Below are 26158 nucleotides of genomic sequence, written 5' to 3' on the forward strand. Positions count from 1 at the left end.
ATGCCTGCTTTGGTCTCCCATCAGTGCTTTAAATGCACGTCTGAGAGTCTTGAGCAGGCTCCTCTCCTCCTTCCTGCAGAAATCAAGGAAATAAATAAGGTTTCCTTTAGAAAAATGACATATCAAAATGTTCCCAGGTTCTACAGTCTTCTGTTGTTACCACTATGTGTAAACAGATGTGAGAGTTCATAAATAGCTTTTGCTGTACTGTATAGCTTAGTACAGCTGAACACGCTGTAGTGGAAACGCCGTAATAGGAGAGGGGAAGGAAAGAGCATTGCCTTATCTGGTGTGCAACACGCGTGCAAGACCTGCGCTATGTTTCCTGTGTAGTTTACATATCTCCTGGATGTTGAAAGCCACAATTTTTCGGTCTTCAATTCTAATTAAGATGAAGGAAAGAAAGGATGGGATGAACACCGCTGTCATCTCTCACAGCGATAGGCTGTATGGCATAAGGTAGCATTTGCTTCTTGCTGACAGCCAGAAAATAAGATATCGAGAAAAGTCTGAACAGATTGTATTGTCTACTTAAACAAATTCTCCAAGTTCTGTATTTTAAATGAATTAAGCTAAAAAAATTAGTTCACCTGTAGCCTTTTCTTTTCCTAAACCTTTTTCAAACGCCTTACTTATGAATTGTATTGTTCTGGTTTCCAGAAAATAGAGCTTTCAAATCATTAGTGCTAAGACATATTTCCTGAGGTCTTACTGTCTTGTCTTTTCTTCCATTTTCTTATAAAACATCTGAAATCCTATCCTGAGGCACAGAAACAAGGTTGTTTGATTTCAATTTCATGTTCTTCAACTAATTAAGTTTCACCCTCTTGCTTTGGCTGTCTCATGGTAATTGGTCCCAGATTCTTGGTCTAAGCTCTACAAGCACCTCAGGAAATAGTAAGAAAAGCCCAGCTTGGAGAGGACCACTGTGAAAGACAGACCATGATACAGAGCAGTGCCAGTTAAGGGAATGTTTCTGTATCAGTGGAGATAAAGCTATGTGACTGTATACTTTCAAACCACTTTTATCCTGGGTTATGTAGGTAAAAATACAGCTCTTAAAAATGGCTATTTTAAGCTGAACCCATTAAACTTGTGTGTGTGTGCAAGCTCCATGAAGTGTGCAGAGGATGTCCTGAACAGGCAGATACGTCAACAGGCCACAGTTCACCCAAAGAACGGAATTTCTCATTCCTTTGCATCCTATAGGTTTCTTTTCGTGTGAAGTGAGTGACAGTGTTTCATTGTGAATTTACCCAGAGCAACACACAAGTCCATGAAGCCTCCAGTCCTGCAGCCTTGGACCTTTAGCTTCTAAAATGTTTGCAATTCTTTTTCAATATATGCATTCAGACTTCTTTTTTTTTTTTTTAATATTACCAACATGATGAAATGCAGGGCTGTGGGCTAGATTCTGATCCTGTTTATAGTCATTCTTCCAGTGTAACTTGGCTGAATTTGCTGGAGCCAGTCTTGATTTACACGGAAGATAGTTTGCAGATCCTTGCTTTCTTTATCTTTCAGCTTCTCGATGACTCTGGTTCCCTCCATTTTGTAAGAAATGACTGTTGTTGCTAGCACATTCATGATTATGATGTAATTTTTGCCATCCAGACTGTAATCTCCAACAGAGTTTACAGGCTCGTTTAAGATAGTATCTTTGGTGAGGGATGGTAAAGAGGAAGCTGAGGTTGCTTTTCTGCAGGGAGACCACCCCCCGCCATCCCACCGCTTCTACTTCCACCACCACCATGGTCAGGCAGTAAACGCTGTGTTGGTTAGAAGGACCAGGATGTCCCAGGCAGGAAGGATCTGAAGCAGAAGCTACAAGGCCGCTGAACTTTCTCCTCTATTTTGTTTAAACTGCCAGTGCTACCTGTTAGGAGCGAGGACAAGGCTCGTTTTCTCATCCTTTCCCTCCCTAATCCTTTATTCCAGAATGGGACAAAACTTACTTTAGTCCCTGGCAACACTTAATATGTAGGTGTGAGCAAAAATACCTCATTTATGGTGAAATGTGCTGCCAGCTCCAGATTTTGAGAAAGTCAGAGAGTCCTTAGGCTGACTTAAACCTCCTGACAGTCTAGATGCATTATCCTGCTTGTTATGGAACGTTGTTCTTGTTCTTAGACAAGCATATATTGCTCTAGACAAACCAGAACTCATCAAATGATATGTGCTTTTAAGTACGTTTGCAGTATCAGGGCTGAAAGGGGGAAATTATTTTCTTTCAATGCATCTGAATAGAATTGGCGTGTCCTGCAGGACTCCCAGGCTGTACTGTTAAATAGCTAGCACCCTCATCACCCTTAATCTCCACTGCAACAACAAACGCAGCAACACTCGTCTGGGTGCCAGATAACCTTGCTGTGAACGAAGTGGAAGGAGTAAAGGCCGCTCACTGTCATCTCTCTAAACTACAACAAGGTGGCAGCGTACCTCAGGACATTACTGATGGATCTGCATCTGCAGCTGGCTGGCCATTAGCTACCCCTTCTCTGGGACACCACTGGGTATACGTATATCCTGCATCTACTGCTGCAACAGCACCCCTAGGCATGCAAGAGTCATGAGAAGAGATGTTATTGATTATCTGTCTCTGGTAGAATAATGGCCATACCAGGTCACACTGTAGGTCTCCCATGACAATCAGTATTATATACTAAAACACTAATTTAAGCATCAGGCTGCGTGGGTGTGTATATACAGATATAGCTATAGGTATGCATGGAAGGCATTATTGCTACAGTAGCCCGCTTTTGGTAATCAGTGTTGTTAGGGGAGCATCCTGAGTCAAAGCTTGTGTCCAAGCTGCCATTCTTACTAGCTGCTGATGGTCACAGCGTCCCTGAGGTTTCCACATTTTAGCTCATTTATACTTCTGTCTTCCAGAACATCACTGCCAATAACTACCACAGTTAAACTGTGCCATGCAACAGGGGTGGCTCTTAACCACAGGCAGCTGGGGGTAGTTGTCACAGGCAACAGATCAAAGTGGATGGCGGAGCAAAATTGGTTTTGTTGGGTGCTAAAGCTGTAGGTCTGCCTGCACTTAAATTAAGCCGTCAGGAATCCTAATGCTGCATGTTCTCTGGCTGCTGAGAAGAATTGATTTAAATGCCACTGAGGGGTCCCCACACAGATCTGCAGAGCATCTCAGTGTCATGTCACATTTGTTCCTTCCGTCCATTGCTCACTTTTCCCACTTGCTTACGGCTGCACACAGAGGAGCTCTTTCTGTATCGTGAGCTGAGGTCCTCTGTGCGGCTCTGCAGGTGCTAGCCAGGACCCAGTGAGCATGGGGACCTCTGCCTTTGTCTGGAAAGATCTCAGAGCAGGAATGAGCATGTTTGTACCTGGGTGTATACAGACTGTGAGCAGTGTCCAATACACCTGGGAAAAGAGAGGAGGAGATCCTCACGTTGCTTTCTCAACAGCATGTGTTGTCTCACGTGCATGTTGCTCTGGCACCCCTGCTGCCTCAAGCTGCAGCCACCAATGTAGCATGACAGTCCTCAAGGACTGTTTTGGCCTCATAGTGGGCACAGATTACTGGGGTGAGATATCCCCTAGACTCCCAAGAAAAGAGGACACTGATCACATCCCCCAGAAGGGCTTCTTCATGCTTTTTTCACAGCTTCCTTGCTCCCTACTTGTTGTCTTCCCTGGCTCCTGAAAACTCCTTCATTTCCTTTCAGTCTGGTGCCTGGGGTGTCTGCTCCGCTGTCCTTCACACGGAGTTGCACTTTGCAATGCTGACTGCAAGCAAGAAGCTTAGAGCTAGCTCTGTATCACAGCGTAGTACGTATCATGACAGATGAAGGTCTAGAAAGCTACCCGAGATTGACACCAAGGTGTGTAAGCACTAGAGAGGTGAGAAGTACGGAAATATTTGCACCCTTCCTGAAGACATGTCTTCACCTGTGTGTTTCAGAGGAGCAAGTCTTTGGGGTTTTTTTTACTCTGATTGAATTTGCTTGGCTGCACATAGGCCCAGAGATGTAGCTCTTGAGAAGACTGTGAAAAACAATAATTTGGAAACAAGATAAAAAGGGGAAAAAAAGACAGACATGATTTTAAGAAGTGTAAAATGGAAGGCAAATATCCCTATCAGCTTGTAGGGATGATACCATTTTCTTATTCATTTGGAATAGCTTTTGTTTTTTTGGTTTTGCCAGCTGATATATGAGCTTTTTGCTTTTTATTGCATATACGGGGTCCAGATGTACAGTTGTGTGGGAAAGTAGCAGTGACTCTCTTAGTTAAAGCAAGATTCTTATCTGAGGTGTTTTTGCCTTCAACCTTCTTCTCAGAGTCAAGATATCTACTTTCCACTGGAATTACATTCTTGTATTACTTTCCAGCCTGATTCTGTGCTTGGAATGAATTCGGCTATTCTTTTGCAGTCAAAACAAGAATGTATTTCTTCTGTTATTTTTGCTTCTGAGGGTTCTTTTTTCCCCAGGACAGCACATGGACAGACAAACTTCCTGAAAGTACTTTTGGAATGAAACCAGCTTAAACCAGTGACTCAGTCACACAGCTTTTTCTGATATTTGTAGAGATCTTTCCCCTTAAGAAGTGGTCCTATGACTTCAGAGGTAATGATTGCAGAATTGGATTCAGGCTTGAATTCATTGCAGGTTCATCGTGGGATTATTAACAGCTGCTTCTGCTGGTTGTAAATCCTGTCACAGAACTTCAGGATTCGCCATAAAGGTGAAAATTTCCTCTGCTAGAGCTACCTGAGGGAGACAGCCCTGGCTGGGAGAAAGGTGAGACTAGAGTAACAGCGTGGGTGCATGTTTACCTGAGTTTTTCAGTAGTTTGCTTGAAAGGATTGCAAAGCAGAACTAAAGCTGTCCTCGCTCTTCTGGGAAGATCAGATGGCAAAAATGTTGTCTAATCTTTCCCAAGAGAGGTGCTTGGTGAATATTGATTTTACTGTGGAGTGTTTCTCTTGAATTCTGATTTCAGGTTGGAACAAATTTGTATCTGGCCCACAGACTAGAAAAAAAAAATTGGTTGTGGTAGATGATAAGAATATGCAATCCTTGGCCAAAATGAGTTTCTACGATATGGTTGGGAAGATGGAGAAATCAATCACTATGTGACAAGTCCTGAGACATGTGTTTAGTAGTTCCAGAATATTTCACTGCTTTAAACTGCTTGCATAATGACAGGAAATAAGATCCAGCTCTGAGGTTTAAAGCATTTACTCTGTGAAAATCCTTTGAGTTCAATCTTCTGCAGATATTTATGATGCAGTGAGAATTAAATCCTAGCAGAAGGTTTATGGAGCATATACATAAGCAAATGCACACACTTGGATATGCACATTTGCACACTCTGTGTTAAAGTCCTGATTTCCTACTTGAGGGGAAAAAAAAATAATTGGCTCAGAATTACACAACTGAATTTACTTACTTGAAGTAATTAGGGCAGTGTATGTGGCTTGTGGAGGAGCCACGAGGGTGACTTTTTGTATGAAATCATAACTTCTCTGAAACTTCTAACTCATTAAAAGATGAAGTGTATAAACTGGCTCCCTTGTTTCAATGATCTCCTGGGACTATGGACTGAAGCACCTTGTTGAACTGGAGCTGCAACTGCTCCACAGTATGATAATGGGTCAAAAAGGACTTCCCAAATAGTGTTTCAAGTCTGTCAGCATACCAGCTACTTTGGAGATCATATACAGCTGTGAAAGAGGGGACAGACTTTGCTCCAAAGTTTCCTGCGTAGAATGGGATATGAGGGGGCTAATAACATATAGTTGTATTTTCAGGAGTGTTTGTGTACTTTTTGTACAGAGAGAATATAATTTAATCCTTTGTGGCAATCTCTCCTTTTAGAAATGCATAGGTCTAGCATTACGCATGTTTTACATCTACCTTCTCTCCTTTTACACTTGTGGGGGTGTGTGTGGTGTTAATCCGTAATAACATCTGGGGAAAGAATCACAGTTTTAAAAGGTTTACTTTTACCAGTTTTTATTAGCAGTTTTCAGCTGTTTTGTGGCATACTGTGTAACAATGCTGTGTGTGCAGTACACAGAGCGGTAGCAGAAGATAAACTGGCCTGGGGAAAAAAAGCAGACTTGGGAGACCTAGAAATACTAACACCATTTTGAGCTAAATTACTAACACATACTTTGTAGTAGACAAAAATTGTACTGTAGTAATTTCCTGGCATTCAAACATATATCTGAGAACACCTGCTATTATAATTCCAGCTTTATGTTCCAAGTGAGTAGAATCCAATAAATGTTCACTTTGTTCTCATTTTCCATATACAGACTTCAGTTTCAATTTACATAAACCGTACGCTGTGGAGTGTTTTTCTGCTTCTTCTGTTTATCGTTCTGTGTATTTTCTTGTACATGGCAACACTTTGAAAAGACTTGCTATCTTTCTGAGGCATACTGAATGAGGGGATGTATTCCCCAGATTTATTCTTCCAGTGTTAATTGTCTTGCTCTGTAAATAAATCCAGCAAGCCTAAGCCAGAATATGACGTTTTATGTTAAAGATTATGATAGTCAAATGAATTGGCAAACATACAGAGCCTGTTTGTTCCGTGCTCTGTGGTACTTGTACTACCACGGTGTTCTAGATTATCTGTCTTTGGTCAACAAATCAAAATATCATAAAAGTTTGTTTAGTCCATGTTGTGCTTCTGAATGCTTTGATCTAGCAATGTATGTAGCGCTAACTGCAGGCTAGGAGCCTGCAGTTAGAGAATGTCTTGATTTACAGTACAGATGGATAAAATGATTTGAAAGTTGGTACCACTGCATTTTCCCACTTTCCTGCTGCTTCTGGTTGTTTGTGAACTGTACTTTCCTACTGTTTCTACTAATCCTTGGTAATGCAAGTATTATTAACAGGTTTAATAACAACCAAGTGAGATATGAGTTTTAATTTGAATTTTAGTTTCTACATCCACTTCATAATTTTGCAATTGTAACATGGAGTAGTAAAATATTGTTTTGTTAGCTACAGCTTTGTTAGCTATGTAAAAAAGAGAACTTTTGATCATCTTGTGTTTTAAAAGTAGGCATAATTAAATCATTGCTAACCAAGAAAACAAATTAAAAGTTCTTTCACTAATATACTTAATTTGCAGTGTTAATTTGCAAAAACCCAGGGGGTGATGGGGATTGATCCTGTGATGGGTGCTTAATTTGCTTCTGGTGCATGCAGTGCTCTAATCCTAATGACTTTCAAATGATGGAAGAAATGAGTTGTGTTCATCTGCCATTGCCTGAGAATCTTACTTGCATCTATCAAATGCTGCAATCATTTGAGAGGACTGATGGAAAATGACAGCACATAATCTCATTCCAGTGAATCTGTGTGCTCCCAGCAGGTTATTAGTGGGTTTCTCTCAATACCTGTAGATTTTGCACTTTTATTTTTCTGTTTTGTAGTCTTTCAAACGGTCGTTCCCAAACCTATATCACCTGTGCAGATGCAGACTGGTCTCTGATTAATTTCTTGCTGTTGGAGAGTCACAGAATGGCTCTCACAGATGGAGAAACGATCCAAAAGGAAGGGATACTCTTTGCTCATGTAGCTACTCACATGCCACAGGAGTGGGCATGCTTTGATTAACAGGGAGGAGAGCTGGGGAGAAAAGGGGCAAAAACTCCCCCTCTCTCCCATGCCCTGTGGAGCAAATATTCAACTTGTAGCCATAAAAACTTCATGTGGTTGTGCATTATCCTGCAAAAGACCATTGGAAAGAGATTTGGTTTAACTTTAAATTTACTGATGTTCCCTTTTTTATTTCTTGATTCATCCCTCATTTGTCTTTAGAATGATCCTCCAAATAGAAAATCAGTAATGAATTACTTTTGTGTAGTTGACCAGAAGTTTACTGCTGACAACTATGTATTAAATATGCTGGTTTATGATGAAGGTTGAAACCCTTTCCTTTGGCCCCCATGGCAAACTGAAGGAGAGCTGGCTTGCATTTGTCCTTCAGCCCAAGCTTGCCGTCAGTAAGGACTGGGCGATGGGGATGCCTTTGTAAGCACAGTCCATTCTCAAGGCTAAAGTGTTTCTGCTTTCCTTACCAGGCAGCAGTATCTAAAGCAAATAAAAAAGGGCTTGTGAGCCAGCAGATATCTTGTACGACATGCATTCATACAGAAATTGCCGTGGCCTCTGGGTTACCTTTGCTTATGTAAGGGAGGGGACGGCAGAGCGGCAGGAGGGAGGCATGCTCCCAGCCCCGTGGGTGCAGCGTGGGCAGAGCACGCTCTGCCTGCCTGCGGTGTCGGGCAGGGGACCTCCGGCACACACGCGAAGCAGGGGTGGTGGCAGTGGTTGGGCTTCAGGGGAAGCGAGTAGCTGGAGGTCTCTCTCGGGCTGGTGATGGAGCTTTTCCTCGGCACGTCCCTGCCCTCGGTCTGGGAGCGCAGCCAGCCCCGCTGCTGGGCTCTGACGGGAGAGCAGGCGTACACTGCTGTGGAGATCTTACCCATGGCAAAAGAACTTCATGTTTTACTGAAAACAGTAAATAAAAAACACTTTCTGAGGCAGTGCAGGGTGGCCTTAGCTTCCTAGAGGCGCTGGCATTGAAATGATGATGGCTTATGTTATCTGGTTGGAGATAAGTTTATCTTCTCCAGGCATTTCTGTACCATTCCCTCAGCCTGAGGAGCTGAGATTCCTGAACCAATACTCTTACTTGTCTCCTCTTAAGGTAGAGTGTTTCCCAAGCATTTAGTGAGCTGAAAACACAGGTATCTGCAGCATCACACAGTAGGAAAATGTCAAGGCTATTTGATTAATCTCTTAAGTTTTTGACGTATTAGTGAAGTACAACAAACAAGCATGGGCCCCTGTGAATTCCCATGCTGCTTATAAGACATCTGTTGCTTCTGATTTTTGTATGCTTGGTTGATATTAATTAACACAACAAGAAAAGAGATGCTTTTATATTTCTTTTGGAGCTCTCTTTGGTGCTAGAGTTGCCCATAAGTGCATGTGGACTCTCCAGGACTGTCAGATGCAGGGAGTTCTTCAATTAGCAGTGACTCTCCTGCTGCTGGCTTTTTTGCTCTCTGTAAGTATGCCAGTTTTGCTTCTCATTTTCTCTTTTATCTGACTTTTTTTCTCCTTGTCACTTTACAGTAGAAGCTGTAATGTCACTGAACCACTGCTGTGCCTCCCTCTCCTTTCTGTATCAATCAAGTCATCTGGGACAGAGAACATCTTGAAGGTCACAGCCCCACTTTTGCTCTGGCTGTGCACTGAAATAAAGGGTGTAGGCAAGAAGGAAATTAGCCGTGCTTTTAGTGGGGTGATCTGAACCCTGGGCCTCAGTTCTAGTTCTGATGCTGGCTGTCCCTTTTATGACTTGCAGATGCATTTCCCTATGAGAACAGTGCTATGTGGTTGTTAAAGGAACTGGGATTTCTGTCGGACAAAATTTCCCATGCTGCAATATGGAAAATCTCATCTGACGAGTCTGTGATGCAGGATGAGTAATGGGAATGGGAGTCACATGGAAGATGTAATATGGTTGGGGGTCCTGAGCAGTAGCAGAGAACAGAAGTAGAAAAATCCCAGACTAAATGCAACAACCCCAGTTACTGTTCTCATTACATCTAATTATCTGTGTTCTTCTTTGGCCACCCTGCGGTAGTCCATGCTTTCTGAGAAGTGTGGTGCCCAGGCTGGGTGTAGTACTCTTGCTGAAGCATTAACATCTACGGGTGAAACAAATGCTTATAGATTCCAAGGTGAAGTTTGTTTTAGCGTCATCATTTGTTTTTGCAACAGCATGACACGGACATATATTTGTGACTCTATCTGACCTCCACATCCACCCATTCTCCATGTTGCATTTGTGCAGCTGATAACTACTTCTTCATTTGTTCATACTGTATTATCATCTTATTTTAAGTCTGTTCCAACCGATTTCTCAAATCCTTTTAACTTCTAATTCTGTCCTCCCATGTGCTTGCAGCCCCTTCCAGATGCTGTCTGTACTGTGTATAGAAAATGCATGTTCTCTATTTCACCGTCTCAGTTGAGACTTAAGTGAGTATCACACGGTACGGCCCTCCTGTTTGGCAGTGAACCACTGAGAAGCACTTTCTAGTTTTGTATTGTGAAAGAGCATAAAAAATCTGTATATTAACTGAAGATACAGAGCATCTCCTACTTCTGTGTTACAGAAAGGCCTTTTATCCTGTCGTAGGAGGAAGAGTGACATGACCCGTCTCTGATAAATCCACATTAGCTTTTCCTTAACACTCTATAACCTTCTGGGTGCTTGCAAAGAGAGAGGTCATTTCCTCTCCTGTTTCCATGTTTCCTGAGAACTGAAGTTCAACGGGGCCAGGAAATTACTGATCAGTCAGCGTATTTGTTGCTCCCAGAAAGACAGCAAATTTTCCGCTGAATGGAAGTTCCCAAACATAGTCCACTCTGTCTCTTATGCCAAGGTAACTATAACCTATTTTGTTTCGATTTTTACATAAACTGTGTTTTCCATCTGTACTTTTGATGGAAAATTTCTGTCAAGCTTACTTTCAATAGTCACTGCTGAATACAGTGTTCTTTATTTAGTGAATTACTATGGCAGTGGAAATTGTGGTAGTCTACTTTCCAAAATAGTGGGAGTCAGAAAGCAGAGTCCTATCTCTGATGCAAAAGCATTGATCTGTCTGTAGCTGTTACTATTGGGAGATCTAGATACATCAGGCCAAACTCATTCCAAAGAATCTGAAGCTTTTAAAGGACAACTCATTTCTCTTTGTACAGAACATAGAGAGTGCTTGGAGAGCAATTTAGGTGCCACAGTTCAAGAAAACAAGTTAGGTGGATGAACTCGGGCAACAGGGAGCAAGTAAATGCACTTTGAAGTCAATGATTTACTGCATGAATTGATGCAGTCACTTAACCTCCTGAAAAAAACATGGGGACCTCACTAAAAGTGGAATGGCCTGAGAGGGACTCTCTGTAATCAGTTTTGGCCACGATTGTGACTATCCAAAATGCTGAGACTAAAAAGACAGGCTGATCAGCCACCTAATTTAGGTTGTGATCCAAATTGCACTAAAATTAATGGATGGACTATGACCTCATGAGAGCTGAATTGAGCTTTAATAGATAAAAGAATTCACTAAGCACAAGACGCTTCAGAATATTTTTCTTGCTGTTTAAAAGTTATATTTAGCTTAAAAGTTTCAAGCCTCTTTCTTAAGATAGTATCTGCCTATGGTGAACCATGAATGACTTGTCTGCATTACAGCAGAGCAGGAGTTAGTAAAACCTTTTTCTGTTCTTCTCTTTCCTCAAAATTTTCAGTTTAAGGTTTCTTCTGTATCTTAACCCTACCAAATATAACCTCCTTTGACTTTTACCTTCATTATTTTTAATGTTAACATCTTGCACAGTTTCAGCTTGCTAGTTTTAGGGGAGAGATGAATCACAGAATCAGGTAGGTTGGACAGGACCTCTGGATGCCTCTGTTTCCATCTCCTGCTCAAAGCAGGCCCAGTTAGAGCAGGTAGCTTGGGTATGTTGCTGTTGAGTTTTGAGTATCTCCAAGGATGGAGACTCCATGGGCTTTCTGGGCAGCCTGTCCCATGGTCTGGCCAAAACAGAGCTCTGTTGAGCAGATGACATCCAAAACAGAGCTCTGAAAGGCATTGCCGTGATCTCAGTGGATGGACAAGTATCCTGGGTTTCCTCTAGAAACAAGCAGGCATTTGTAATTGTAGAGAGGCCTAGAGAGACCATATGTGCAATAGATACTCCATCCTAATATTTTTTTATAGCCTCAGTTAGGGTTTAACTAGTGTGTACACAATCTGTAGTCTTGTTGGAGTTTTTCAAACAGGGAGAAAACCCAGTCTCAGCTTGACCACTGTATCTGCCATTAAGTTTTTCTGGTTGGATTTCTTTGTTGGCTGCTACAGAGCTTGCTATTTAGGGTTAATCCTTCAGATCGGGAGCGAAGATCTCCAGGAGGCTGTGGTGGACATGGAGCTGTCTGAGCTGGCTGCTGAGTCCTTTACGTTGACCCAGTCGCAGTGGCACTTCGTCTGGGTGTGTTTGACATTGGTTTGGTAGAAAGCCTGTCTGCATGCAGGCAGGAGGGAGAACGTTAGCTCCAGTGGCCTTCCAGCAAACACTTGGGACTGAAGTTGGCCATGGTGCTGGTCTCCATCCCTGCTGAGCTGCAAAAATCAGTTTGAGGGGACCAGAAAAGTCCAGAGGAACAGTAAAGCCTAGGCCTAGAATTAAAGGTGACTCTTTTGTGCCAACCCAGGCTAGCAGACTCTAGGGCTTGCCTCTTACAACATTTAGCCTCCTCACTTCTTGAGGCTGGGCCCCGCTTTGCCAAGGTGGGACTGCAGGCAGCTGCCTCCTTCCCTTCCTGTTAAGATCTGGCAGTAATGCTGCAGTTAGCACTTGGAGGCATGGAGGCTGCTTTTTCCTCTTACAGCCTCCTGGAGATACATCGGTAAACCATGTGCATCATGTTGTGGGAAATATTAAGTACAATAACTTTCTTACAAGATTTGATTTTTTTTTTTCCCCCCTCAGTAAGCATTGTATGAAGATTAAATATAATACTAGCTAAACAGGTTGCTTATATGACTAGCAGCATGCACTCACAGGGACGCTCGCTACACTGCTGGTTTTAGAATGACTACTTTTTGGGATGGTTACACTCAGTTTTCACCTTTAAATACCATTTCTAGTTTCTCAGGCTCTGGGGAAAACCTGGGAAAGTAAGAATTTTGAGACCTGTAAACCAGAAGACAAAAACTTTAAAAGTATACAATCTAACGTCTCCTGGTTGTTTTCTTAAAACAAGGTCTTCCATCTCAAGGACTCTCAGTATTTTAAAATACTGAAATTCTGCTTTGACTAGCCTTGCTCTGCAGCCTTATACTGTCTAGAGTCGTTGAAACCAACCTCGGTTTGGGTCTCAAAACTCAAATGTTAATACCACTAATTAACTTCTGGCATGCTAAAATGGCAAGAGTATTAAAATAGTTTTTCATTTTCTGTCCCTGTTTTGACTGATTGGATTGTTTGGATGTCATTAGGCTATTTATTTATAGCAAGAGTGTGAGCAGTGGAATTAGTTCCTGGCTGCTTAGCTAGAAGTCCAGATGTTAATTTTTGTTAGTGTTTAAATTAAATGAAAGCACCATTTTGTTCAATTGTTCAGTATCTAAAATAAATTGATTATACAAGTGCAATTAAGACAACAAGCTTAATCTCTCCTTTTATTGTGCAAGTTGACTGTGCCAGTATTAGCCTTCAGTCTTCATGACTTGCTTATGAATATTGTACATTGCTTTGCAGTCACTTCATAAAATTAAACTTCCTGAACTGAAGAGAAATAGTTCAATTATTTTTAGAATAACAGCCCAGATATCCATAGCGTGGAGATAAGTCATATTTTATCAAAATACATCCTCAGTAGAAGACACTTTGCAAAACATGTCTTAATGGAGATAGTGTTTAATCTTGCTGTTGTCTCTGGATTTTACGTACGTGATTGAGTTAATGATTCACCACTGTTTAAGCCAGTGGTTATGCATGATATAGGGTCCTTAGACTGCAGAGCTCAAATCTTAATTAAAGTAATGCTTTAAGGAGCTAAGAAGTCTTATCATGAACACACACACGCCAATACTCCCTCCCCCCCATTAAAAAACAATACTTCCTGATAGGAAAAAAACTAGAAGCAACCCTTCTGTCCTAGCAAAGATCCTTATTACAGACTCTGCATGTTCTTCCTGCACCAGAACTCAATTAATGAACTTTTTTTTTTTTTTTAAATGCCTAGAAAGACCTCAGTCTTAAAGAACTCCTACCTCCCTCCCTCAACTCCATTTTTTGGCTCTTTTCTCTCTTGTTCCCCTCTATCTGCAGAGGAATAGCACTGCAATTTTTTCTTTTTTAACAATCTTTGGAGTCTAGTTCAAGGAGTTACCCATTTGTGTTGATTTTTACCTTGAAAACTGTGTGTAAAACTTGGGATCAGCTAGGGAGTTTGTTCTCTCGGGTCATCCTGTCCTGGTTGGATAGCTGTGGAGCCCTTCTAGCCTCTGTGAGTGGAGACTGCAGCACCTCCAGGGCCTTTATATGGTCCTCATGACCATGATGTTTATGAGAAACGGTATTTGGTTGCACAGCAGCCTGGAACTGAGGTAAAAACAGAGTATCAGCCCCTGGAGTCTCATTTTGGTTTTGCATCTCCTACTTCGACCCTCGCAGCCAGGGCAATGCCCGTGCCTGGAACTTTTCGTGTCCCTGGAGTTTTCTGCCTGTCCAGGTCCAAAGTATGTTTTGGGTCTGCCTTCAAGCCCAGGGGGACTAAAACTGAGGAAATTACTCCTGGGCTGATGAGTGACTGAAGGAGGACAATTGATGTAATGATTCTGGTTTGCTAGATATACGGGAGAATTATTGCATTTTAGAGGTCAAAAATAGTTTCTAAGTTTGAGTGGGGTTTTTTGAGTTACATTTGCTAAGGATGCCTACTGGCAATAGACGGACATGCGGACATAATCTCTATATAAGTAAACCAAAGAAGACTGTGATGCTATCATCACCGATGGTCCACGCTTTAGTGTTAACTGGCAGTTATGTGTTAAGTGTTTAAGTGAGAGAGTGCTCTGCAATGTTAATATGCTTTGCACTGAAGTAGGTAGCATGATGGTCCCTAGATGGAGCATAAACGCTACACATAACTCATTAGATCACTGTAGAGTTAAGATCTGATTTAGATACCTGACAGAAAACAGTGCAGATAACGTATTTACAGGAAACACAGATAAAATTATTTCTAAAAAGGGAAACTTAATTGAGTGGGAAACAGACTGAAAGTGCTAGTGAGCTAAGTGCTACTGGTATGTTTTAGTTGTCCCTCAAATTTTCCTCAGTAGAGATTATGGTTTGGTGCTGGTTTGTGGCCAGAATGCCAAGCAGTGCCATAGAAAGCAGATCAGGTCATTCGTAAGTCTGCTGGCTCTACAGCATGCAGAGAAAGGCACAAAAAGTACTAGGTGTGAGCAACAAAATCATCTTCCTTTGTTGTATCTGTAATAAATAATAAAGTTGGAATAGTGCAGGATGATGAAAGGACTAAATGAATGTGCTTCATGAATGCCTGTATGTAGACAAAAATAATTCAGTGGAAACAGAAGAGTCCTGAGGTTTTCTTTGGCTGGTGTTTTGCAGATCAGACTAGCTGATGTGTATAATAGTCTTGCCGGCCTTAATATCTATTAATTCAAATCATGTCAGTCATTAGCTGTTCTTTTTCCTCTTCTTTTTTTAGAAGAGGTACTCGCATATTTGATCAGTTCTTAATGAGGTGGCTCCATTTGATTTCTTTGTGTAATTGCAGTTTGTGCACATCTGCGAGGAGCAATTTTGAGTTTTGCTTTTCTTTTTTTTTTTCTTTTTTTTTTTTTGTGCCAGTAAATCAGTCACAGAAGAAAACGTGGAGATATCTGAGGGGAAGATCTAAGTAGCCTGCCAGGCTGCCTTAAGATCAGACATCTAGCAGACTGGCCTAGAAAGAACAATACCATCTGGACATGGAAAGAACCCTTAAGATGTTTTTGTGTCATGCAGGGTTATTTACATGGTAAATGTGCAGCAGTAATGCCTGCCAGAAATCTCCTAGCAGGTCCAAGTGCTTGCCAGCAGCTGTGGGTATTAAAACTCCCCAGACTAGCAGCCTGCAGCTGTACTTTCATTAGCTCCTCATGAATTTCAGCTCTCACTGAAGTTCAGTTCCTAGATGGTAGGACTACTTGAAGAAAAAAAAAATCTCATTTGATTTATTATTTTTGGTTCCCTGGTATGAATCTGTCCCAAAAGCTTTTTCAGTGTCAACAGCTGAAACATACTGCTTATCCAATTTAAGCGAGTGCTAGCATTCAGGGTCTATTTTTCAGCCATCTACAAAATTCAGCTATTTTAACTAAAACTGTTCTTAAAGCCTAAAGACTAAAAATTCTGTTCATGACCATTATCCAGACTTGTCCCTAGCAGATGTTAAAACCTCTTATTCTGGTTACAAATAAGCCTTTGAGATAGTTTCATTCCACCATTTACCTAGCAGAAGCTCAGCTGACCCATTTGGTTAGCATGGCAAAGGCAGGCGGGTGTCACATTTACATTTAGCTGGGTTGCTTACTCAGCGTGGATAGCCATCACTTACAGTGAGGGTGCCTGGGACTGGGCTTTGGGATGCAACTGGGACAAGGTGTCAGCTCTTAGCCAGAATGAGCTGCCTTATCAAGTCCACCACTGTGATCAGTGCTTGTTACTCACTTTAAATTCTGAATAGGTATTTTAGACCCTGTACAGGTGGCGGGGACTGGTTTTTCAGAAGCTCTCTCTCCAAGTCTGGAGGAAATAGTTTGATCTTACCCCTCTGATTTGATGAAAGATGATATTGCATCCTGCCATTCAGCTGCATTCTCTCACCACCCTTCAACAATTGTCTTGGATTTGGGGAAATGTAAGTGATGCCTTCGGTGTTCTGTTAAGCAGAACCCTTTCCAGTAGCTAACCCAACGTAAATCAAAATGTGATGAAAGTGAAGTTGAAAGCAAAACGTCTTAAAAGCCAGCCTGTGCTGTAATCACCCCGTGAACCTTTCCCTCATCATATGAGTTCATTATCTGCCCCCCCCCCCCCCCCCCCCCCCCCCCCCCCCCCCCCCCCCCCCCCCCCCCCCCCGGAAGCTTAAGATCAGACGAAGTGCAGATGTTATCAAATATGACTCTGTATTCTGTATGCAGAGCTCTGTGCCGCCTCCTGACTCTGCTCCATTTTTAGCTTCAGAGTAATGTGGTGCTCTCATGATTTATTGCACAAAACATTCTGGCAGCAGAAAGGATCAAGAGTAGGTGGGGCCATTATAGCTGTTATCTAATTCCTTTTGAATGTTAGAGAGTATTTAAAAAAAAAAAAAACAAACCTTTTTTATGTGTGCTCCAGGGTTTCCATTTTGTGTTTGAAAAAGGAGTGGTCTATCTAATAGCTAGTTGACCCTCCCTAAACAGGGTAAGATCGAAACACTGAAAATCAAGAGCAAAAACTCCCAGTTAGCGCAGGAGAGGCAGTGGTTTTAATCCCTTTAGTGTGACCACAAGAGAGACTTCTCCCTGCTCTCTGGAGGACAGCCTGGACATCTCCCTTCCCAGCCTGTACGCCTGCTTTTGTGGAAGTAGAGATGGTGCTGGAGGGGAACAGGCACTCCCTCCTGCGTCTCCTCCTGGAGCATGGCTCTCCCAGCAGAGTCCTCTGAAACTACCTGGATCATGGTGCAAGGAAGGAGGGGGTAGATGGGGACAAACTCGTACCTAGTAATAAGCCTCTTTGCAGGCTCCAGTGAATAAAGGACAGCTAAACATGGGAGCATGGGAAGTACCGGCAGCTGTCGGAAACCTCACATTCAAGCGCAGCATAATTTTTTCCCAGCAGAGAGGCAGCACGTGTTGGATGATGCAATGGGCCACTTGTTGGTCGTGTGAATGGGGAATGGCCACAGCACTAAGCCACATCTGTGGGTTTTGTAGTGGGACTGAGGAGAAGGAGCAGTGTCACCATCTGAAATATCCTCAGCAAGAATACAGGGCTGTGGCTCCTCTCCTGCTCCGTGTCCCCTTGTGTTGGGTTCGGCTGCTCAAGGAGACCATATATCATGCCGATGAGCTGTGTACAGCACATGGGTGCCCAGTGTGGCAGAGGGATGTCTGTGCATGGTATAACCCAGGCCTGACTGAAGATGGGTGTGAGGTAGGAGCCAGCGTGTGCCTCATACTCAGTGCAGTGGGGAGCAAGTGCTATGTCCTCAAGGTACAGCTAACGCAACCTGCAGCACTGAAACGGTTGCAATTGGGTGTAATAGGGCTATGCATAGTGTGCCCCTTGGATGCAGCTAACGCAGAGAGCAGGAATGAATTGGCCATGAATAAAAGATCTAGAATATTTTGGAAAAAATAGCATTATAAAAAAGAAAAAAGGCAAGCTGGTGGTTGCACTCATTCAGGGAAGTTTGCGCTGCAGTGCAGAAGCAATGAAGATTGCTTTACTCTTTTGTTTGGTCAGGAAGTGTATAGTCAAATTATTTGGTTTATTCTTTTGCTCTTATTTATACTAGCCTGAGAAGAAGACGTGGGAGGTCTCTCCCTGGGAGAGCTTAGGGCGTCTACAATCTGTAAGCACTGATGAGAATGAAGAACCGCCCACCATAGGAGAAGATCAGGTTCGAGACCATCTAAGGAACCTGAAGGTGCACAAGTCTATGGGACCTGATGAGATGCATCTGTGGGTCCTGAAGGAAGTGGCGGATGAAGTGGCTGAGCCACTGTCCATCCTATTTGAGAAATCGTGGCAGTCTGGGGAAGTTCCCACTGACTGGAAAAGGGGAAACAAAACCCCCATTGTTAAAAAGGGAAAAAAGGAAGACCCGGGGAACTACAGGCCGGTCAGTCTCACCTCTGTGCCCAGCAAGATCATGGAGCAGGTCCTCCTGGAAACTATGCTAAGGCACATGGAAAATAAGGAGGTGATTGGTGACAGCCAACATGGCTTCACTAAGGGCAAATCGTGCCTGACAAATTTGGTGGCCTTCTACGACAGGGTTACAGCGTTGGTGGATAAGGGAAGAGCAGCTGACATATCTGCCTGGACTTGTACAAAGCATTTGACACTGTCCTGCATGACATCCTTGTCTCTAAATTGGAGAGACATGGATTTGATGGATGGACCACTCGGTGGATAGGGAACTGGCTGGCTGGTCGCACTCAAAGAGTTGCAGTCAATGGCTCGATGTCTGAGTGGAGACCAGTGACGAGTGGCATTCCTCAGGGGTCAGTATTGGGACCGGCACTGTTTAACATCTTTGTCAGCGACATGGACAGCGGGACTGAGTGCACCCTCAGCAAGTTTGCCAATGACACCAAGCTGTGTGGTGTGGTCAATGCACTGGAGGGAAGGGATGCCATCCAGAGGGACCTTGACAGGCTTGAGAGGTGGGCCCGTGCGAACCTCATGAAGTTCAACAAGGCCGAGTGCAAGGTCCTGCACATGGATCGGGGCAATCCCAAGCACAAATACAGGCTGGGCAATGAGTGGATTGAGAGCAGCCCTGAGGAGAAGGACTTGAGGGTGTTGGTTGACGAGAAGCTCAACATGACCTGGCGATGTACATTTGCAGCCCAGAAAGCCAACCGTATCCTGGGCTGCATCAAAAGAAGCATGACCAGCAGGTCGAGGGAGGTGATTCTCCCCTTCTACTCCACTCTTGTGAGACCCCACCTGGAGTACTGCACTCAGCTCTGGGGCCCCCAACATAAGAAGGGCATAGACCTGTTGGAGCGAGTCCAGAGGAGGGCCACGAAGATGATCAGAGGGCTGGAGAACCTCTCTTGTGAAGACAGGCTGAGAGAGTTGGGGTTGTTCAGCCTGGAGAGGAGAAGGCTCCGGGGAGACCTTACAGCAGCCTTCCAGTACCTAAAGGGGGCCTACAAGAAAGCTGGAGAGGGACTTCTTACAAGGGCATGTAGTGATAGGACAAGGGGTAATGGCTTTAAACTGAAAGAGGGTAGATTTAGACTAGATGTAGGGAAGAAGTTCCTCCCTGTGAGGGTGGTGAGGCACTGGAACAGGTTGCCCAGAGAAGTTGTGGATGCCCCCTCCCTGGAAGTGTTCAAGGCCAGGTTGGATGGGGCTTTGAGCAACCTGGTCTAGTGGAAGGTGTCCCTGCCCATGGCAGGGGGGCTGGAACTAGATGATCTTTAAGGTCCCTTCCAACCCAAACCATTCTGTGTCTGTTGAACTTTAAGCTTGATTGTGTGTGACTGTGTAGGGAGGAGGAGCAAAGGGTTTATCTTTCCCTCATTGGCCCTAGTAATCTTGCGATTAAAATTCAAACCAGTTTACATCTTTTTATAGAATTTTTAATTCTATAGTTTATAAAGAAGTTATAAAGTTTATAAAGAAAGTATAATAAAGTTTATAAAGAAAAAGTGCATAACTGGGAAAAGAGCAAACCTAGGTCCTCCTTGCAGTTTCTGGTTCCTGTGTATTCCTGCGGGGTCTCTAGCGTTTTCACTAATATTCAGCTATCGGCATTCAGCCTGGAAGCATTGCCCACACATCTTTGCTCAGAAAGAGCAGCCTCCAGAAAAACCGTAGGCACCGCATGCCCTCCTGCACCTTCTGTCCATCCTGGACAGCTAAGGTGAGTAGGCTGATCGCTGGCAGACCTGCCGTCTGGGCTCGGCACTGAGCAGGACATGCTCCCGCAGTGCAAGAGGTTTTACATTCATGCAAGAGGAGGAGGAGTTTAGTTTTGAGGAAGGCTCTCAGGCTATCTTTAGCAGACAGACAACTGCTGGGTTCCACTTCTAGAAACAGAAACAACCCTCTAGTCTGACTTCAGTGCTGTTTGGGTCCTTGCTGCTCAGCTTACACTTTAGTTTCTCTCCAGGGGATGACTCCTACAGACACTACATCAAGGCAGAAACCATGTACCTCTCCAAGTTGACAGTACCTACTTAACCCTTCTCACCTTGCTGGGAGAACATTGTCCTTCTGGACTGCTTAGGGAACACTGTTGGCTTCCTGAGTACAATTCACCTGTATTTAGATATTGCTGTCATCTGCTTTTCCAGCCGGGACTAGGTGGTCTGCTGTGGTTGCGGTCTAGGAGTAAAGATGTTCTCCAGATGCTCAAACAATTTTTAGTTTGATTGTGTCTTCTGCCCTCTTACAGAGGCCTTATTCTTTGCCTCCATGACAGCAAGCTGTATTGTGTATGTGCTAAACAAGTAGTAGTCAGCCTGCAGAGGTGACTATTAACGTAGGATGGATTGTGTTTGTATCCTGACTGTCTCTTGTATCCAAGAGTTTGGCAGTAATAACTACCAGTGATTAATTAGATGACATGAGCTGTATGTGATAATACCAGTATTCACTGGAGTTGTTTTACTTTTGAAGTTCATGCAAAATCAGAAAATATGTCAATCAGCATTTCTGTAGTCCTCGTTTGCAGCACTTACTGGTAAACGCAGTTGTTTGGCTTCACAATTTTCCTTTAATTTGGAAAAACAGAGAAAGACTTGCATTTACAATGTTCCAAATGTATTTGTCATGTTCCTCACTCATCTCTTGTTTTGCAACGGCTAGTTTTGAGCATTCATTGCTCAGGTTAGCAGTTGACTCAGTTTATGAATCTATTGTCATATGTTTTTGAATAATTGGCCAGGAGACCAGTTTCACTGGTGCTGACTTGAATGCCCACATACAGAATGCAGTGGTATAAATGAGCAACAAGTTTATCAACTGTCCTAGCCTGTTTTATCTAGTACTAATTTTTAAAGCGGATTAAAATCACTGAGAGTTGTCATCTTCCTTCCTTCAAATGTAATATGGTTTTCCTTTCTGATATAATAGCCAAGATACTCCACACCATGTGTGTATTCTTACTGTATTGACTGTAAGAGAAGACAATGTGAAACTTCTTCAGTGTAAGAACATATTTCTGGATTTAATGACTCTTTAGATTCTGAATAGCAGTTGACAATGCAATAACCTGGGATTTCAGGGGTGGAGATGTTCTTGTGAGGGACAGAAGACACTAACTGAAAGTGGAACGAGTTATTTCACATGATTATCCCCTGACTGTGTGGTCATCCATAGTAAATGCATTTTGTGGGTATGGCAAGGCTGTTTTTTATAAGCAAAACTGAATAGAAATAGTTTATGTGAGCAATACAGGCATACAGAGGACAAAAAGCAGGTGACATTATGTGAGTAAGAACTGGGAAAACTGAATTGGTAAAGAACAGCAGAAGTACAAAACAAACAGACAAGCAAAATCGATTTTAAAAAATGTATTGTATTTTTTTCTTTATCTGCAAAGCAGCAAAATGTTGGGAGTTGGGCGGCCCAGTGGAAATTCCTCCTCTGTTGCAGTGTAGTTTGGGACTGACTGCCTGGCTCGGGGTACTCCTTCCCTAACTTCAGGTAGCTGAATCTTAGACAGGGACAGCCCAGGTCAGCCATCTAATTGCCAATGGTAATCAAAGGGGTTTTAAATATACAAAAGCCAGCGTGCAATGGTGTAAATAAGACAATTTACACTCTGTTTAAAAGAAGACGGTTTACAGCCTCTAAGTTGTGTAGATAAACATGCACAAGATAGTTCAAATGATGAAGTAAAGGGGATGTGTATGACTGAATTTCTCCTGGGACTGCGAGAACTCTTCATTATCAGTATCTAAGCATCAGGCTACAGCCTGTTGGTGAAAACCTCAAGGGGTACTGCAAAAGAAGGCGTCTTGCTAATGCTTTCACAATAGCAAGGCTGTGCCCTTTCTTCTCTGCTCTGTGGTGGGAGCCCCAGGGAACATTTCCTCCTAGTTAGATGTTGCTGTAATTAGTGAGTGTAAATATGCTAGCAAAATAGCAGATGTTACTCCTGACAGTCTGGAGCTGTAAGGACATTGTGTAGTGTCCATACAGCTCGGCGCCTGGCAGGATCTGTCCATGCAGTACAACGCAATGCTGTATTTGGAAGCAATGCACCTCCGTTAGGAGCCCCACAGGTAGAAAGGCCCAAAGACAGCTCCTAGAACAAACTCATTTTTGTTGGTTCATCTATCCTCTTTGATAAACTGAACTTAAGTATTTAATGACTGATGTGTTTGTTGAGCATACTATGGTGGTATTTTGCACTTATGCCAACGCTTTTATTTCTTTGAATGCAGCTCTCCTATGGGGCCATATAGGACAGTACCCTGGCAGGACTAAGTGATCTGCCAGAAGACTGCAGAAAGCCCAGGTTCCACAAAATGATATATCATCGTGCCCTTGTTTTAAAGATAGCCACTCAGGGATTAAATGCATGGGTTTAGGTATCTTAAGCCAGCTGCTGTTCAGGCAGCTCTCACTCTTATTCTGTGTATTGGGTGGCAAGTCAGTTGTTCCAGAAGATGGGTGTATGGGGTAGGTTAGTGGTTTTCTCCATGTGTGCCTGTGTACCTGTGGGCTGGCACACAGTGAGACTTGGGCTTGCCTTCTATGTTAGACTCAGAGTCTGAAGGTTTCATCTACTGATGTATATGTAGTTCCCTGCCTGCATAAGGATCTCAGGATTTCTCGGGATAAGAGTAGAGGCAGTGCACAGCACCTGTAGTAGGGAGTCCTTATCCAGCGATATGGATGACATGTGCTAGGCCTCTCCCACATCTGCCTTGCAAGAAGGAATACTGCAAGGTCTTGGTTCTTTCTTATGTCATCTGTTAGTTTTCTTAGTAGGAGGAGATTTAAGAAATAGGATCTCAAAGCCACAAAAAGGGATAATTAACCACAATAATTGACAATGCAGCATGTGTGTTAAAAACATACAGGTAAAGGGAGGCTGTTAAATCCTTGGAGAGAAACTAGCCTGACTTGTGCTTGGATTTTGAACTTCTTAAAAGTAATGCATTGTAATAGCATCATCATTGCAAATATCAGTGAGCAGTTGCTCTTGGCTTCCTCTGACCTAACATGGTTCCTCTTGAGAAGACTGAGACTGTAGCATTTACATCCAGTTCAGTTTTTGTCAGTCACTCCATCTGAAAGGCAGCAGCTCCCCGCTGGCTTTGGAGCCTTGTCCATAAAACTATGCATCCATTGATACCACCCCTGGGGCTAGAGGTGTGCTGGGTTATTCTTTAGCCTTCTACTGCTCAAGGTTGAGATTCACGTAATGATTTAAGTCACAAGTAGCAGCATACTGGGAGTTTCACCTTCTCCTCCTGCTTATGCACCTCAGAGAATCTGTGTTGAAGAGTGAATTACATTTAAGAGAGTAAAAGGTTGAGACACAAAGCGTGAGATGCCTTCCCAAGAGGGACAGGACTTTATTCTTGCATCTCCAGTCTATCCTAGCGGGGTAAAAAAGCCTTGAATGGATGTGGGCCAGCCTTAGTGCACATCATAACCAGGCCTGGCATTTATTTCATCTACAAACTCCTGAGGTCAGTGTTTGCTCACGAGGCTCAGAAGAAGTAATCTCTTCACTGTGGGGATTCCTGGGTGACTTCTGTGTCCTGTACGGTGCAGGAGATCAGAGCTGCGTGTTGTGGTCTTTGCTGGCCTAAAATGTCTGTGCTTCTGTGAACTGGGAAACAGCAAAAAGTGGAGCAGTTGTTTGTCAGAAAAGCTGATAGACTCTATCAGCACTGTGTTTAACGCAAACCCTTATTTTGCCCCCATTGTGTTAATTAGGTGCTATTTTGAGTTCAACAGGGGATGCAGTGTTAACCAGACCCTTGTTTTGCTGTTACTTCTTTAAACAGTTAACTTGACACTAAATCCCGCAACACAATTATCTCCATTATTAATGGCTTTCACCGCTAAAGTATTTTTAGCCTTGTAAGAAAATACACAAGAAGAAGAAAGGACTCCACTAGCAGATAAACATAAAGGCTTAAGTAGGACTTCCACTGCAGCAGCTTTTCTTACTGCCTTCGATGTTGGCTGCCTGGAGTGTGTGTAGGGAAAAGCCTCTGTGTGACTGTGTCCTAGCTGATGATGTCTGTCTTTCTGAGACAGAATTGAATGAGATGGTCTGGCACTACTGTCAAAATTTGCTCTTTTTTCTGTTAGGACAGGGAAAAGGTAGATCAGGGAAATAAATGACTGAAATGATGAAGTTTATACCTCTGACACCTACTTGCATGTGTAGCCCTCTTCTGGAAAATTAAAAACAACACAAAGTGTCAGCCACTCAGGCCTTGCAAATTTACACCAGTTCTGAGCTGTAAAAACCACTGCTTTCTTCTTGCTTTCTGGTTACAGGCTTCAGGCAGTGTTGCATGTAGTTGAGATGACTTGGCCAACTAATTCCGGCACTTACTAAACAGGATGCAGAAAAAAAGAAGTTTGTAAGAGGAGAAATACAGAAGAAAGAATCACATCCACCTTTTGGAGGGGTAGGATTTAGTTGATGTTGTTAATAATAGAGATTTTGCATTCCATGTCACTGGCAAAACTTTATTTCTGCAGTTTTCGTTAATGGGAAGAATGGAAACAAAAAATATGGTCACTTCTGATCCTTCCAGACCGTCCATCCTCATGGTCCTTTGACCTTTTTGTGTCTTTTAGATAAACAATTTCCAGAAAGTAGTGGTAACTATATGCACTTAAAATTTACCAATCTGAACACTTTCATAGCATCTGTCATACTTCGTTCTAAATCTCCTATTTCTAGAGTATTCTTGGTTTTGGGGGGTTGGGGTTTTTGTTATTTTTTTTTTTTCCCCATGGTAACCCATGAAGGTACCCAAAACCTTGAAGAAATTTGATTGGTTCTTTTACTTAAAATGCCAAATTATATAAAGTGATTTATTTCCTATTTTTTCTCAGTTTTATGACTATTGCTTTTGTAGGTGTGTCTCTGTGTAGTGGCCTGAGTTGGATTTCATTAACTTGGAAAACAGACCTCTGCCTCACACCCTTACTTTCATGCACAGCTGAGCTGAAAGTTGTGCACATTTACTCAAGATGGAAAGGAGTAACATACATGCTCTGAGAGAAAACTCACATTTTTTCCAAAATTGGGATATTGCAGTGTGATTGCATTATTGATGGGACACTAGTTAAAATGGTTTGGTTACTTTCTTTTTTTATATAGTTTCTAGATCAGATTCCATTCCATGTTCCTTTTGCCTTTACAAACTGATAGATTTTTAGATACCTTGAAGCAAACTTACTGAATGTTTTAGTTTTGCTATGGGGAAAAAAATAAGGACACTTATCTTTCTGCAGCTAATACATTAATTGGTGTTGCCAAGCCTGTGTATAAATATGTCCAAAAAACTTCAGGGCAAAAAAAGCAAAAGCTTTCCAGCACCTGGCTTGTAGGAATATGCTGGGATTTATGGCAAAATGTATAAATGGTTGTAACAGATCTATAAAATCTACTGGCAAAATCTATAGTTAGTTTTTCAATGTTTAAATGAATTAAAAAAACCCATGGCCCTTCCCTCAAATTAATGGCCTCATTTGAAGCCCAGTTGAATTTTGCCTTTGTAGAGACTTCAGCAGGCTTTGGATCACACTGATATTTTAAAAGGTAAGTGTTTAGCTTCAGG

The 26158-nt window shown here is 42.7% G+C and overlaps 1 protein-coding gene across 2 annotated transcripts in view; it reads left to right on the top strand.

Moving 5' to 3' along the window:
- Positions 1-26158, top strand: part of TMCC3 (transmembrane and coiled-coil domain family 3) — a 144135-nt gene that overhangs the window by 27484 nt on the left and 90493 nt on the right. The window contains exon 1 of one of the 2 annotated variants that reach the window (XM_050900116.1): positions 4760-4775. The exons of the other annotated variant lie outside the window; for it this stretch is intronic. The gene's annotated coding sequence lies outside the window, so the exon portion shown is untranslated. Of the gene's footprint in view, positions 1-4759; positions 4776-26158 lie in introns of those variants that run through there. 2 annotated transcript variants of the gene reach the window in all.

This window comes from Gymnogyps californianus, chromosome 1, assembly GCF_018139145.2.
Source record: "Gymnogyps californianus isolate 813 chromosome 1, ASM1813914v2, whole genome shotgun sequence".
Lineage (NCBI taxonomy): Eukaryota > Metazoa > Chordata > Aves > Accipitriformes > Cathartidae > Gymnogyps > Gymnogyps californianus.